The 13,812-nt window shown below is 41.4% G+C and overlaps 1 pseudogene; it reads right to left on the reverse strand.

Moving 5' to 3' along the window:
* Positions 1-4,657: 4,657 nt before the first annotated feature.
* Positions 4,658-11,744, reverse strand: LOC106493950 (coagulation factor X-like; annotated as a pseudogene).
* Between the last annotated feature and the right edge of the window lie 2,068 nt (positions 11,745-13,812).

The raw sequence follows: 13,812 nt of genomic DNA on the forward strand, positions 1-13,812 counted from the left end.
GAGCAGACTCCTCAGCTGTCATCTTCTGCCGTGTCCCCTCCCCTGTCCTGTGTGCCTGCCACCAGGCCTCAGGGTGAGTGCTTTGTGTTGGGACAGAAGAAAACGGAAGGATGTGATTTCTCCAACATGTTTAGAGAAGTATAACTTGGTGCTGTGTGAAGGACGGTGGATGTGATCATGAGGGGAAGGGGGAGAGCGGCCGGGGGAGTGTGTGGGTATACGAAGGGGCTGCTTGAATGTTACTGGAGTGAGAGAGCATGAGAACACAGAAGCAAAAGAAGAGATTGGGAAGAGGGAGGGCTGAGAGTGGTGGGACAAGTGGTTGGGGCTATGACAAGGTGGAAAAATAGGATAGGGAATGGGAGTGGGATCAGCCTGCAGGGAGTGTATGAAGTTTAAGGGAGTGGAAATGATGCAACTTTGAGCCCATGACGTGCTATGCTTGGTCTGCAGCAGGGAAATGGCATCCCTGACACAGAGGAGGGGAATACCTGCCAAGGCAAGAGGAACCAGTCACAGCTTTCATTATTGTAGTCAGCTCCATATATTCATCAACCTCCACATGCTTATTACACCATTTTCACAATGTGTCCTTCTTGTGCCCTTCCAGAAACTCAGCAAAACTCAGGTCACTGAAAACAAGGCCAGAGTAGGGGCCCTTTCAAACCCCTCTGCTCTGAGCCACCTGTGCTGGAGATGGTCATGTGGAGTTTTTTTACTATGCCTTCCCTCCTGCCCCATTTTGCCACTGGCAGAATGTACACAGCTATCAGCTGCCAGCAGAAAGGAAGTGCCTACACCACAAAGGGTTAATGTTCAGTGGGGTTAAAGTGGGTTATAATTCAGTTAAACATCTGGACAATCATCAGCCAGTTCTGCTCGCCATCTGCAGGAAAAAAAAAAGTTTTTCTTGCCATATCCAAAGGGCATTGCCATTTCTAAAAGCTGGAGGAACGTGCAGTCATTTTGGAAGAGTGTCAAAACTGCTGTTCTGGTTAGGCTACAGATTGCAGGAATTCCTGGGAGAGCAGGGCCAGTGGGAGGAATATAACCCAGGGAGGTTTGATTCTCTCCAGTGGCTACTATACCCACACCAAGGGTTTTATTTGAGGACACAAGCCCCATGACAGGGTTGTGTAAGCCTCCTGAGAGCTTGCGAGTGACAAGGAAAAACATCTTGGAACTACTCCAGCATCTAGGTAGATGCAAGCTCTGACATCGTGTATTTCTGGGCACCAATTGCTTAACCTAGTAATTGTTGTTAATATTTCAGTCATTAAAATAAATTTTTCCTTTACTTTTACCTTAGTGTTTCTTTCCCTTTCCCCCTCTTTTATCTGAACATCCTTTTCCTATCAAAACTGCAATCCATAAAAGTGAGTACAAAACAGCTATAGATGGCAGACCATATGCACAGGGAACATCATATCACTTTCACTTATGCACTTAGGTGTAGCTTCAGTGCTAGATAAGGGTGTTCAGTAAGGTGGTTAATTTTGCCCTGTGATGCATGCTATTCTGTTCCCTTATGAAAAACTCAGAAAAATCATTCTGTAGTCTATTCCATTTGAATGAGGCTTGTATGAGTTTTCTCCCTTTTTCTCTGACAAGATCTCCCTATTGCCCTAACCTGGACCTCAGGGAAAAATTGCTTGAGGATGATCCACAGAAAAAAATAAATACAAGATTTTCAGGCAAACTTCTGGGAGGCTGACACAGTCAGAAGTGGACAATGATGAAATAAGAAAGTGCTTTGAGTTTACCTTCTTATGATCTGGGACTTAACAGATAGACACCTTCTGAAATATAAGCTCTGTGTAATGGTAGTACTTTGTCTTTCAAAAGCCACTTAAATCTGGTTTTGAGAGCTTGTTAATACAGAAGTTTAGATTTCTTATCAGTGGGGTCTGAAGCACTTCACTGAGCTTGTCCAAGTGCTTTACAAGGTTCTGCTCCTGTGCTCACACCCCTGCTCTTGAGGCTTCCCTGTTCTATGCCTATTCCTCTTTCTTTCTGCCTATCACCCCCGAGGTCATGGGCAGGTGACCCTGCTGGCTCCAGGTGTTGTGATTTAAGGTGTTGCTGTGACCAGCAGGTCACTTCCTCTGCAACAGGTACAGCAGAGGAGAAGCCCTGTCCTAACCTCAGCAGCTCCAGCCCAAAGCCTGAGAGCTTTGATCTACAGTCCCAGACAGACATAACTGGGTGGTGAATGTGGTTCCTGCCATACCCCTGTCTCCTAAACCATGGAAGGCATGGACTCCATGGATATGTGCAATTGCTACACCTCTAGATGGCATTTGGAGGTGGACTTCCGTATTCATGACAGGAAAAAAAAAATCCATCCATATTGAAAAAGGATGGCACAAAGTCATCCATCTTTCAAAGTAAATCTTCCAGGATGGTTTGAGTTACAACTTTATCCTCTGTGTGAGGACTTAAATAGAATTTAGACAGAGCACAGACAATGTGATATGTGCCTTGGTATACGTCTTGAGTGAGAATTGAAAATTTCTGTGTGATTAAGCAGCTGGGATAAGTGTCCCAGCAGACAGAATTTGTTTTTACCTGATACTGAACACCTGAGTAGGATGAGGAAGGTGTTTCAAGCCTGCAGACACAAATCAGCATGTAAGGAAGGGAGAAGCTCAGATGACTGATTCCACTGAATGAACGATGAGTGGTGGTCTAAGCTTGCTGGTTTCTGTGCATTTGGGGATTGATTATGAGTAAATCGGGATTGCTGCAGAGTCAGGACAAGTGGTAATTCAAGGCTGGGTAGGAGGAAAGATGGTCAGCGACAAGGTAACTGATCAGCAGAACAAGTCATGTGTGATGGCCTCTCCGCAGTCACTCAGACATGTTTGAGTGTGACCAGCAGTCCCATATATCAAGTTCAGATCTCAATATATAGTTTAGGGCTGAATTATAACCACTATTTTAATCGAGGCCCTATGGGAAGTCAGGCCAAGGTAAATCCTTTGAAGCAGTAATGTTAGGGAGTCAAATATGCAGCCATTGGGGGCTGAGCTTTTAACCTTTTGGGTCTCTTATATAAGGGATTGAATGCTATGGCCTGCAACATGGTGTGATTTCTTAGAAACTCCAGGAGGGAGTTCATTTAGCATTCCTGAAACTGAGGCTAGGATAACAGGGAAATATTGTCAGGGAAAAGGGGGGGAAAAAAAAATCATACAATCCTCATTCAAACGGAACAGACTCCAGAGTGATTTTTCTGAGTTTTTCATAGGGGAATAGGATAGTGCTAATCTCAGGGCAAATTTAACCACCCTATTCCTTTCAAATTTATCAGCATAATCCACAAAAAAATGCCCCAGAATGATACATTCATAAACTGGATATCATGAAGCCAGGGAATGAGAAAAATATTGCACTCATGCTACAATATCATTTATAACACCTCTTTCTCCTCACATCTGACACACTTTTTAAAGGACACTACAGAGTTCTTCATGTCTCTATAAAGACTCAAACATTTAAATCACTTTTCATCATTTCATCATCTTTATCATCATTTCATTATTTTTAAGTACCATTGAGCTGGCTGAAAAACAGGGCTTTTTTCCCCTCTTCATTGAAAAAGACAGACAGAGCATGTTAGGCTCAGCTGATTAGAGTCAGGCATTTTGTCAGTTTTGAAAGACAATTTATCCTCATAGATTTTAGAACTCTTCAGCTGTGAAGAATGCTTTATATAAATGATGACATGTAATTCATTTGGGGGTGTGCAATACATTCACTTTATTACAGCCAAACCATGAAATCACAGAATCACAGAATGGTTGAGGTTGGAAGGGACCTCAGGAGATCATCTAGTTCAACACCCCTGCTCAAGCAGGGTCACCTAGAGCACATTGTACAGGATGGCGTCCAGGCGGGTTTTGAATATCTCCAGATCAGGAGACTCCACAACCTCTCTGGGCAACCTGTTCCAGTGCTCTGTCACCCTCACAATGAATAATGATGGTGAAGAAAGTATCTCAGAAGGAAAGCAAGAAAATATCAGAGAGATATGAGTGATTTTGGTGATTGTAAGCAAGCTCTTCCAGTTCAATTAACTAAATCTAATAAGGCATTTGTATGTGTGACACATCCAGTGATTTAGACTCATGTGAAAGATGTATCAGTGGTCTTTGCATTTTCTAGCTTTTTCTGGGTGCCTCAATATACATCTAGAAGATTAAGCAGTTTGCCCTGAGGCTTTAGAAATAGTGTGTTACTCTGATACTGTCCTAATTTGTTATAGTCCTAGTCTGGTTTATTTCTATAAAGCAAGTACTGACACATAAATGTTGACTTAATTCCAACTTTCATTGCAAAGGGAGAGGGTTTATCAGCACAACCAAAGCCTTCTATAGACAAATTTGGATAACTATAGCAAGAGAAGATGGAGTTCCTAAACCATCTTGTTTGAAGAAATTTCATTATTGCCAAAACCAGAAAGCTCTGTTTTGAAGTCTAAGCACACCTTCTGAAAACCAATCATTAGCTCATGAAAGAATAGATGGCATCTCTTAACAGAAGCATCAACTATCAGAATTTTAGAAGGTGTATTAAAAAGAGGACAGCATTATTTAGGGATCAGATCTGATGGCTAAGACAATTAGGTTGATTAAATATCAAGCTATTAAAAGTTTCAGGTCAAAACACTTCTTACCCCAGGTAGGAGCTTTGAAAAGTTGGTGTATATTCCATATTTCCCTGGTGTTCTACACCCTTCACCTCAGCTAATGATGCCAGCAACAAAATAAGTGCCATTGTATTGGGTTACATGGGGGCCTCCTCCATCTCCCTGGCAGACACCTTCTCCATCTTTATCATAACCAGCACACATTTTCTGTGACCAAACTACAAATGGCAGGCTTGCAAGTATCTATGTCTACATAAGGGATTTGAAACACTTTCATTCTTTTGACCAGCTGTCCATGCAGAAAGATTTTCCCAAAGTCACTAACGATTCCGGATGTTTGCTTCATCAAAACTTCAGTAGTAAAGTCTTCTTCTGGAAGGCATGCTGGGATAACATACTCAGAAAATGTTATAGATTCCTTTAATTTGATAAGGGCTATGTGACTATAAGTTGCTAAATCAAATGGTCATTTATAATTATTTTCTCCACCATATACATTGCTTTGCTTGGTTCTTTTTTTTTCCCCTCTGTCCACTTCCCCTGTGTTAGATTATTAAAGGGATTGTTAATATGACAAAACCAGCAAGTCTAAACATCTCAGTACAAGAAGGGATCGAAGTTCCTTGCACTTTGTATAGGCATTTGTACTGTACAAGTAAGATAGACCAGGCCTGTATCCTGATGGTACAGCATTTTATACACATTTTGGACAGGTTTAGATGACATCAAAGTGCCAAGCGAGTAGAGAGTCTGGACTTTGCTATCAGGATGATGCTCTCAATGAGAACTTTCATATGAAGTTTTGGGCTCCATTACAACATTCCCAGTGGCACTCTCATGACATAAAACCAAAAGCCCCAACACAGAAGAGCAGGATCTTGCCTCTTTCAGTTTCAGTTGTTGAGCAAAATAATCAGACTTAAACAGGAAATATATATTCATTGTCTTTCAGCATTCTTTACTTTAGCATTCTGAATTGCTTAGGAAAATATAAGAGTTAATATATATTTAGTTTTTCTCAACTTGTATGAAGTCTCTTTGGGAATTAAATGGAAATGCAATTGGAGTTTGGACAAAAATATTCTTTGATTTACTTTGTAGGGCGGGTGCAATTTTTATGACTTGGAACATCAGTTTTAGGTGCCTAGAACTTTTGATACTTTGTGATAAATTACAGTAATAAATATTGAATTTGAGGTTTCAAGTATGGAACACACTTCGGACTAGTATCTACATGTTGTCAAAACATTTATTATTAGCATCTGAATGCTGCAGCTGGAATTCTTCAAGGTCTTGCCAACACAGAAAGTTGCACAAAGGTGTAGTGTTAGACCATTTTAACTAAATCAGCTCAACTTTATTTGCCAACACACTTTCCTGATTTAAACCTGGCTTGTATCACATACAAGCTAAACTGAGCCAAGCCAGGCTCAAAGAAACTGTCCATGTATGAAGTTCATGCTTTTCATTACTAGTCAAGGGACAAGAAGAGGCAGTGGTGAGATATAACAGGATATGAAAAAACCTAGGGGAGTTCAGTATCTTGCACATGGAGACCAGAACACAGGGCAGTTTCTTTGTAGCACATATTTTTATAGTAAAGGGACAAAATAACTACCACTTAAACAAGAACCATAGGCTTTTCAGAATGGTTAGTGCAATGAGCTTCAGTAAGTATAAAATACTCATTCAGAATTGTCCCCCCACAAAACAAGTCACCATCCTCATCAATTAGAACAGCCTGCAAAGAGAGGGAAAAAAAGCTAAAGTACAAAAAGATATATAAAGAAAAATCCTGAACAGCTGACTGAGATTCAAGCATTTCTTAGAGTAGAAATTTTCACATGTATTTCACATGTATTGTCTGTCAAAAACATCCTTAATTCAGAGTGAGAGTTACACTCAAGCATAGCCATCACAGTGGGAAACCTGTCAAGACAGACCTTTTTCTTGGCTCAAAACAGAGCTGCTTATGCATTCAGCTATTTTACTAACAGCTTTTTGTTGTTATTTTTTAAACAAATTCAGCTAATATTTTAAGAGCACTATTCTTGTTTGGGTTTTTGTTTTGCTTCAGTCTTGGTCTTAATAGGAACTCCTGCTATTCTTTTGATACTGCTGTGTTGCAACCTGAGTAGCTGAGTGGCTGGTAGGGAGAGTGTCCTTTTGGGAAGCATGGCTCTACATCCAGTACCTGCCACTCTGCTTCTGTCCTAGCCTACCCTTTTCAGCATTCACTTGGTGCTGAAACAGAGCATATCTTCACTGAAAGCAGGAGATCTGACTGTCCGGCAGAAATGCAGTACTCAAGAGAGTGGAATGATCGCTCAAAATGTTGACACTGGTTTATTTCAGTACACCTACTCCTTCCTCTGCTACCATCCAGACTTTATAACTCCATCCTCTTTCTGCATTGCATGGCTGCAGTGGTGACCACGAGCCCATAAACACATTGCAGTTCTCAAATGCCCTGGCAATTACCTTATAATGAGACTTAGCTGTCCCATCAATCACCATGCTATGTATAAACAGCACAGTGAGTCAAATCCATTGCTTTGGCAAGCAGGTCAGCTGTGCAATGGTGTCCTCTTTTGTCTTCTGTACAACTAAAAGAACCAGTTCTGGTCTGTTCTGGTTTATTAGATCTGTCCTTCTTGGAGGAGCCAGGAAGCCTACATCAAATTAAGCTAGGTCCCCATGGCAACAGAGGGCCCAAAAAATCTATCTGCAACACTGTTTCAGGCAACCTTTTGCAAGTATTAAGCATTACTCTGAAACAGGTTCACACTGGCACCCAAACTGAGCGAGCAATTGTGTTAATAGAGCATGAGGAAGAGGCTTCTCTTTAAGGCATGAGGAAGGTAAAAGTGAGGTATGCTCTAGTCAGGGAATGATGAAGATGAAATGATTGTAGTTCCTGGTGAGCAGGGTCAGGTATTTAACATCTCAGAATGAGGGAGCCTTACCTGCTATGGACACAGTAGGTAAACTGCCAGTTTCCCCTATGACCTCAGTATGATTGCTCGGGGCCTTGGCACTTTTCTGATTTTTGAGATGAGCATCTAGTCTTGCCCTGGTTCCTGTGATGTCTTCTGGACTGGCTTTATAACTTCTCTGAAGTTTACCACATGGGAACTTGACTGCGAAGGCAAAATCAAAATGCTAATACTTGGTGCCTGGGCAATACCATAACTCTGATGCACCTGTGCCTTGTTGAGATCAAGGCATTCCCGTCCATGATCCTGAGCAAACAGCTGTGGACATTTAACAGCTGTTACCAGGCCTTCACTTTAGCTCAGAGTTGCCTTTGTTGGTGATTTAAGCCAATATGTGGAGGACCATGACTTCCACCTCTGTGCTGGATGGTGTCTGTGCTGTCCATCAGACACCAAGCCAAGTAACTTGCGAGTGGTAGTAATCTCCAGCAGAATGGAAGAACAGAGAGTTGTTGATGAAACCAGTTTATACCACCACAGTGAGATTCATCAGAGTTTGTCTGACAGAGCCCTAAGTATAATGGACAGTTCCATGCTCAGAAAAGTAAATCTAACTTCCAGAGCACCTCAGGTGCTCTTCACTATAAGAAACACAGAATTCAAAAACAGCTTTTTGCTGTTACAAATAGTTACCTATTGTGGGGAAAAGTGTTTTGTAGGGAAACAGGTCACTTTCAGGGAATCAACTCTTCATGAAAATGAGAGAAGAGAAAATGCACTTAACAGTTCAAGGGAAATTCCTTGATAGCAGCCTTTTGTGATCTAATTAGTTACACAGGTGTCCTTATCAGGGTAATTTCTGCAAGCATTTTCAAGACAGTAACAAAATCTTGGCAGATAACAACAAGGGAGGGGGACCAGAATGGTTACAAAATGAAAATAATTTTCTAGTCCTAAAACTTGCCTGTGGGTTCAGTCCCAGACAGCATTTTCAAAGTATTTAAAAATTAAGCATCTTCCATTATTGGCATTGTTATTTTCATGTACATGCTATTATTAAAACCTTTGTAATTGGGAAATTGAGTAAAGTATTCTATGTTAGGAATTATAGGACTCATGACAGCAATTTGGTATTATTTACAAAGGACATTACAATGAATAACATCAGACTGACAGAATAGTAGATTAAATTAGTAATTTTGAGGCACACTTTCTCTGAATGCAGGCAAAACTGATGAGGTTTAAATTTAATATCTGTACTTATCCACTTATTAGGTGGCTTCATAGGCTTCATACCTACAGAAACATAGGTTTTGTTGTCATTGCCCAGAGCATAGCCAGCAGCACAGGAACATACTACTCCTTCATGTTCAGCTTTGCAGAACTGTTCACAGCTGCCATTGTTAACCTTGCATGCATTTGGTATGACTCCAAAGGAGACAAATTTATAGGCAAGTTACAAGTTCATGCTGACTTCAAAAAAGCACAAGCATCTCAAAAAACTTTGCTTGCAAGCCTTGGTCAAAATCCCCATCTTTTGTGAAATTCTCTGCAATTCCTGTCAAAAGCCTTAGTAATAAGAACAATCAGAACATCATTATTAAAAAAATCGTAAGCTGTTAAGAGGGAGACCACTATTATTTTACTTCTTATGTGGTGATAGTTTCCAAGCTACAACTAGCAGATCTTTGAAGGGAAAGGCAGAGATAATCCATACTTCCCAGAATGGCCATCTTACTAAAGCAAAGAGGAACATAGGTGGGAAGATGTTGGAAGGAGAAAAACAAATTAGCAATGACTAAAGTAACAGTAATAAATAAAATATTGGACTAATAGTAGATCCTCATGCTATTTCTTTTCCATCCTTATATGGTTCATATTACTCACCTCAGCTCAATCCTCAATATCATAAGGTCACAGTCAGAATCTGAGAGGTCTTCCCTGCGCTGTCTAACAGTGTGAGGGCAAGCAGAGGTAAATTAGTTCTAACAGATGTTGCCTAACCTGTTTCTACAGATTCACGATGAGATTCCACAACTCACCCATACAGTTTATTTCACTGCTTAACTGGCCTTATATAGTCTGAAAAGTGTTTCCTGATATCTAACCTGAGATTCCCTCTACGCAATGTGATACAATGACTTCTTGTCCTAGCTGTTTGTGCCAGTGAAAATGGAGAAGACTTCATTCCCTTCCTCTTTTTACTACATATTTTACAAAATTCCTTGGTTATGCATTGGAGGGCTGAGGGTGGAATGCTGTTTTTTTTTCTTACCGAATTGCATACTATTTTTGTTGGACCCCTGTTCCAGTTTCACAAGATTGTCTTGAACTCTAATCTTGTCTTCCAAAATTTCTGTTAGCCCTTCCCATCTGAAATCAGCTACAAACGCAGTGAGTAAACACTTTCTTCTTTCAAGTCACTGGAAAATACTGAATAGCAGAGGTCCTAAGGCTCCCCTCTGTGGAGCCCTGCACTCTATATATTCTTCCATTTGACAGTGAAACACTGACTCGCACAGTTTTACCACCAGTCGTGCACCAACCTTACCATAGTTTCATCCAAAAGCATGTTTCTCCATCTGCTACAATATCACATAAAATTATATTAAAAGTCTTCCTAAATCCAGAGATCTGACATCTACTGCATCTTTTGCAGTCTTTCAGCCTGTAATCCTGTCCTTAGAGGAAATGCTTAGAGGGTTTGATATGGTTATGTTTGGACTTCTAGTCCAAGTCAGCAGTTTCTTTTCTCCCTGTTGGGCCAAATAAACTGATTGTTTAGTGATGAAAGATTTTCTTCTTCATTGGGAACAGACTAACATTCTCCTTGGTGTCTCTTCCAATATCCATATTCTTAAATCAGACCTTGATTTTCATACCTTGATTATCTTATTTTATGCCTTAGCCTTTCTGTTTTTATGCCTATATGCTTGCTATTCTTTCATACTCATCCTCTGTAATTTTATCTAATTTTACTTTTTCTATACTTCCTTCTGGAAGTCAGGTTATGAAGACACTCATGATTTTAACCAAGATGATCTCTTCATACAAATCCTCCTGTCATTCCTCAATCTTGGGATAGTTTGGACATGCAACCTAAATACCGTAGTTTTTTTTTCTAGAAGTAGCCAAAATCTTCTGGACTCCTTTATCCCCCTTAGACTTGTTTCCCCTGGAATCATAACTGTATTTTTTTCTCTTTTGAAAGTACACTGATTTAATTCTCTTGTTCTTTTTATTTACTTTCTCCACAAGCTCTGTCATTTTACAGTCACTCTTATTAAAGTCATCTTCCATCTTTGTATTCACAAGCATTTCTAACCTGTTGGTTAGAGTCAAATGTAGAATAGCCCACTTGAGGTTGCTTTCCTACAACTTCATATCAAAAAATTGTTCTTCAAAGATCCTGAGAACCTTCAGGGTGCCCCACATCCTGCTAGGTACCTCCCACCTGATCTCCGGGAGTGAAAATCTCCCTCTTACCATGAACTCTTGTAATTTGGATGATTCAGGTATTTGTTCAGCTGTGTCCAACCATTCCTCTGTCATCTCTGAATGACTTTTATAGCAAAATTAACAACAATGCATGCATTATGTTTGCCTTATGATTCCATACACTTACTTACTTTGTAGAGCAGCATTTAGGCTCCTACCTCAAAGGCACAGGTGGGACACTTCCTCAAGAGGGGACACAGCATTTGTATTGAGACTTACACAAGCACAATGGACAATGATGTGGAGTTCTAGGTCCCCTCCGCACTGTTAAATGCCTCGGGGTTCATTTTGTCACCCAATAGCTTATGAATTGACATTGGTAGTAGGGGTTATTTCATTCTCACGCCTCTTGAGAACATGAAGAATAGCATGTCATTTGTACTGTCAGTTTGAAAGCACTGTGTGTTGACATACGAAACCAGGGTTTTACACTGACAGAATTGTTCTAGTTCTATGTTATTTCCCTAGTGACTCAGTCATGGATACTATAGCAGGCAAACAAGAGCAGTGTGGGTGATAATGCAAAGCTACCAAGTTTTCAGTGATGTCACCCTGCCCCACAAAGCACCAATAATGGCAAATAATTACTTGTGTGGTTTAGGCAGAGCTGCACAAAACCAAGTTAAAGCAAAGGTTGTACCTGTCTGCTCCGTCTGAAGAAAAAGGAGGACATTGAGAAGAAGTCACACTGTCCCACAGTGACTTGCCATTGTCAACCTCTGAGCTCACTGAGTATCTCTCACTTTTTTCCCTGTAAGGGTTCTGGGGCAGCTGCTAAATGAGAAATATTACAGTGCCAAGGTCAAAAATTCATGAGAAAACACAACTTCTAAGAGCAAAACCCACGCTCAATGTCAGCACAGGACAATGTTAAAAAAGTAAAGCCACTGTGTTGCAGCAAAGCCACCCTGAGAGCTTGCAGGTGCCTTGTCCTAGCAAAGCCCCTTTCACCCATATGGGCAGCATGGAGCTGGGTTTGACATCCGTGTATGTCAGACTCCTCAGGAAGAGGGGAACCAAGGCAGGTTCTGCCTCAGCAGCAAGGCATTAATAATGTGCTTGTGTGGTTATACTCAGTCATGTTACTGAAACTCCACAGATATCAGGCTGCCACTGCTAGGGTAGATTTCCTCTGCAGAACCATGCTCTACCACCAATCCGTGTTCTTCCCGTCCATTGTGGGTAGCTCTACATCTTCAGAGAGTATGGAGCAAGCCTTCCTAAAAGAGCCTTATTAGCCAGCTTTGGAAATACTGATTCTAAACCAAAAAGGCAATAAGGAGCTGGAGTAAGTTCTCTGGCTCTTCTCCATGCCCCAAGGCAGCCAGAGCAACTTTTGTGCCTCATACAAGCTAGATGATAGAAGTAGAAATGTGGCTTAGATGTGAAAACTAGCTCAGGGCACCTCATTTGCTGTGCTCAGTAAGTGTATGGCAGACAGACTGCCTCCCAGCTCTGGTAGTGCCTTAGGAAGCAAGTAAAGTGCAGAGCTGATCGAAAGAAGAAAAAAGAGACAGCTTTTTTTCTGGGTTAAGGCCATCAGGTATCACATAGGATTTTGGTGCCATTTATTCCACACCACCGTGGATTGAGACTGAAGTGCTTACCTAGAATAAAGTTGATTGCAATGCTCTTGCGTAAAGCCCTGCCTTATACTGCCTTTTACTTCAGTGGAGTTCATGAACAGGTGACCTATACAGATGCAACATGCTGGTTGGGACCTCTGGAAACAGTCACTCCAGTCTCTGTCCCAAGCACCAGGGCAGCCAGTACCTTCACAAATGCACCATTTTCCACCTTATTCTGGGTGGACCTTTTTTTGCTCACACTAATTCATGGGGATAGCTGTGGTCTGAGGTCCTGTCTGTACTAGAGAATTCTGTCAGCTTAGTTGTGTGAGTCAGGGAGGGGTAAAGAGGAAGAAAACCTTGTTTGGTTTTGTTCTCTAGCATAGGTCACATGCCAGTCACCTTTTGCTTCTACTCCTAGGGACAGATCTGGTTTACTGTACCAGCCTAAAGAACAGCCCTCCCCTCAACCACCTTGACAGCTTACATAGTTCAGCCTGTGTTTCACGTCAGTCCTCAAGGACTGAAGGTTCTGAGGTAAAATAATACCCTTAGCACAAGTACATAAATAGGATTTGGGTAGCACTTAGGCCTGAGGCTGTCCATTTGAAAAGGGATGTTTCACCCTGATGGAGCACAGGATAGGCTACAGGTGAAGGTGGGACAGGGGATTAGAAGATACAAACAAGAATCCAGTGGACAGAAGTAGTCAGAGAACTAACATTGCTGAATAAATATTTAGGTAAGCGCACAGGGTTTACACAGGTGGAGACCATCAAACTGGGGTAATTGACCTGCAGTCCTTCAAACCATGAGTTACTGCTGACTGCAGCAATACCTTGTTGTTATGCAGAGTTGTATTTCTAGTTTTTCAAGCTAGTTTGTTCAGAGCACCTGCTACAAGAACCTAGCCAGTGCCATCTCAAGCCCTAAGAGATATGTAGCAGAGGTCTGGTGGGGTTCAGTGTACCTCAGACAACAGGGAAGCATATTGGACTGGAGGAATCTTGGAAAGGCCACCAGGATGGTTAGGGGATGAGGGCACATGATGTACAAGAAGAGGCTGAGGGAATGAGGTTTGTTCAGCCAAGGAGAGCTGGGGGATCTAATTGCAGTCTTCCATTACCTAAATGAGGATTACAGTGAAGACAGAGTCAAA

This window comes from Apteryx mantelli, chromosome 1 (genome assembly GCF_036417845.1).
Source record: "Apteryx mantelli isolate bAptMan1 chromosome 1, bAptMan1.hap1, whole genome shotgun sequence".
NCBI lineage: Eukaryota > Metazoa > Chordata > Aves > Apterygiformes > Apterygidae > Apteryx > Apteryx mantelli.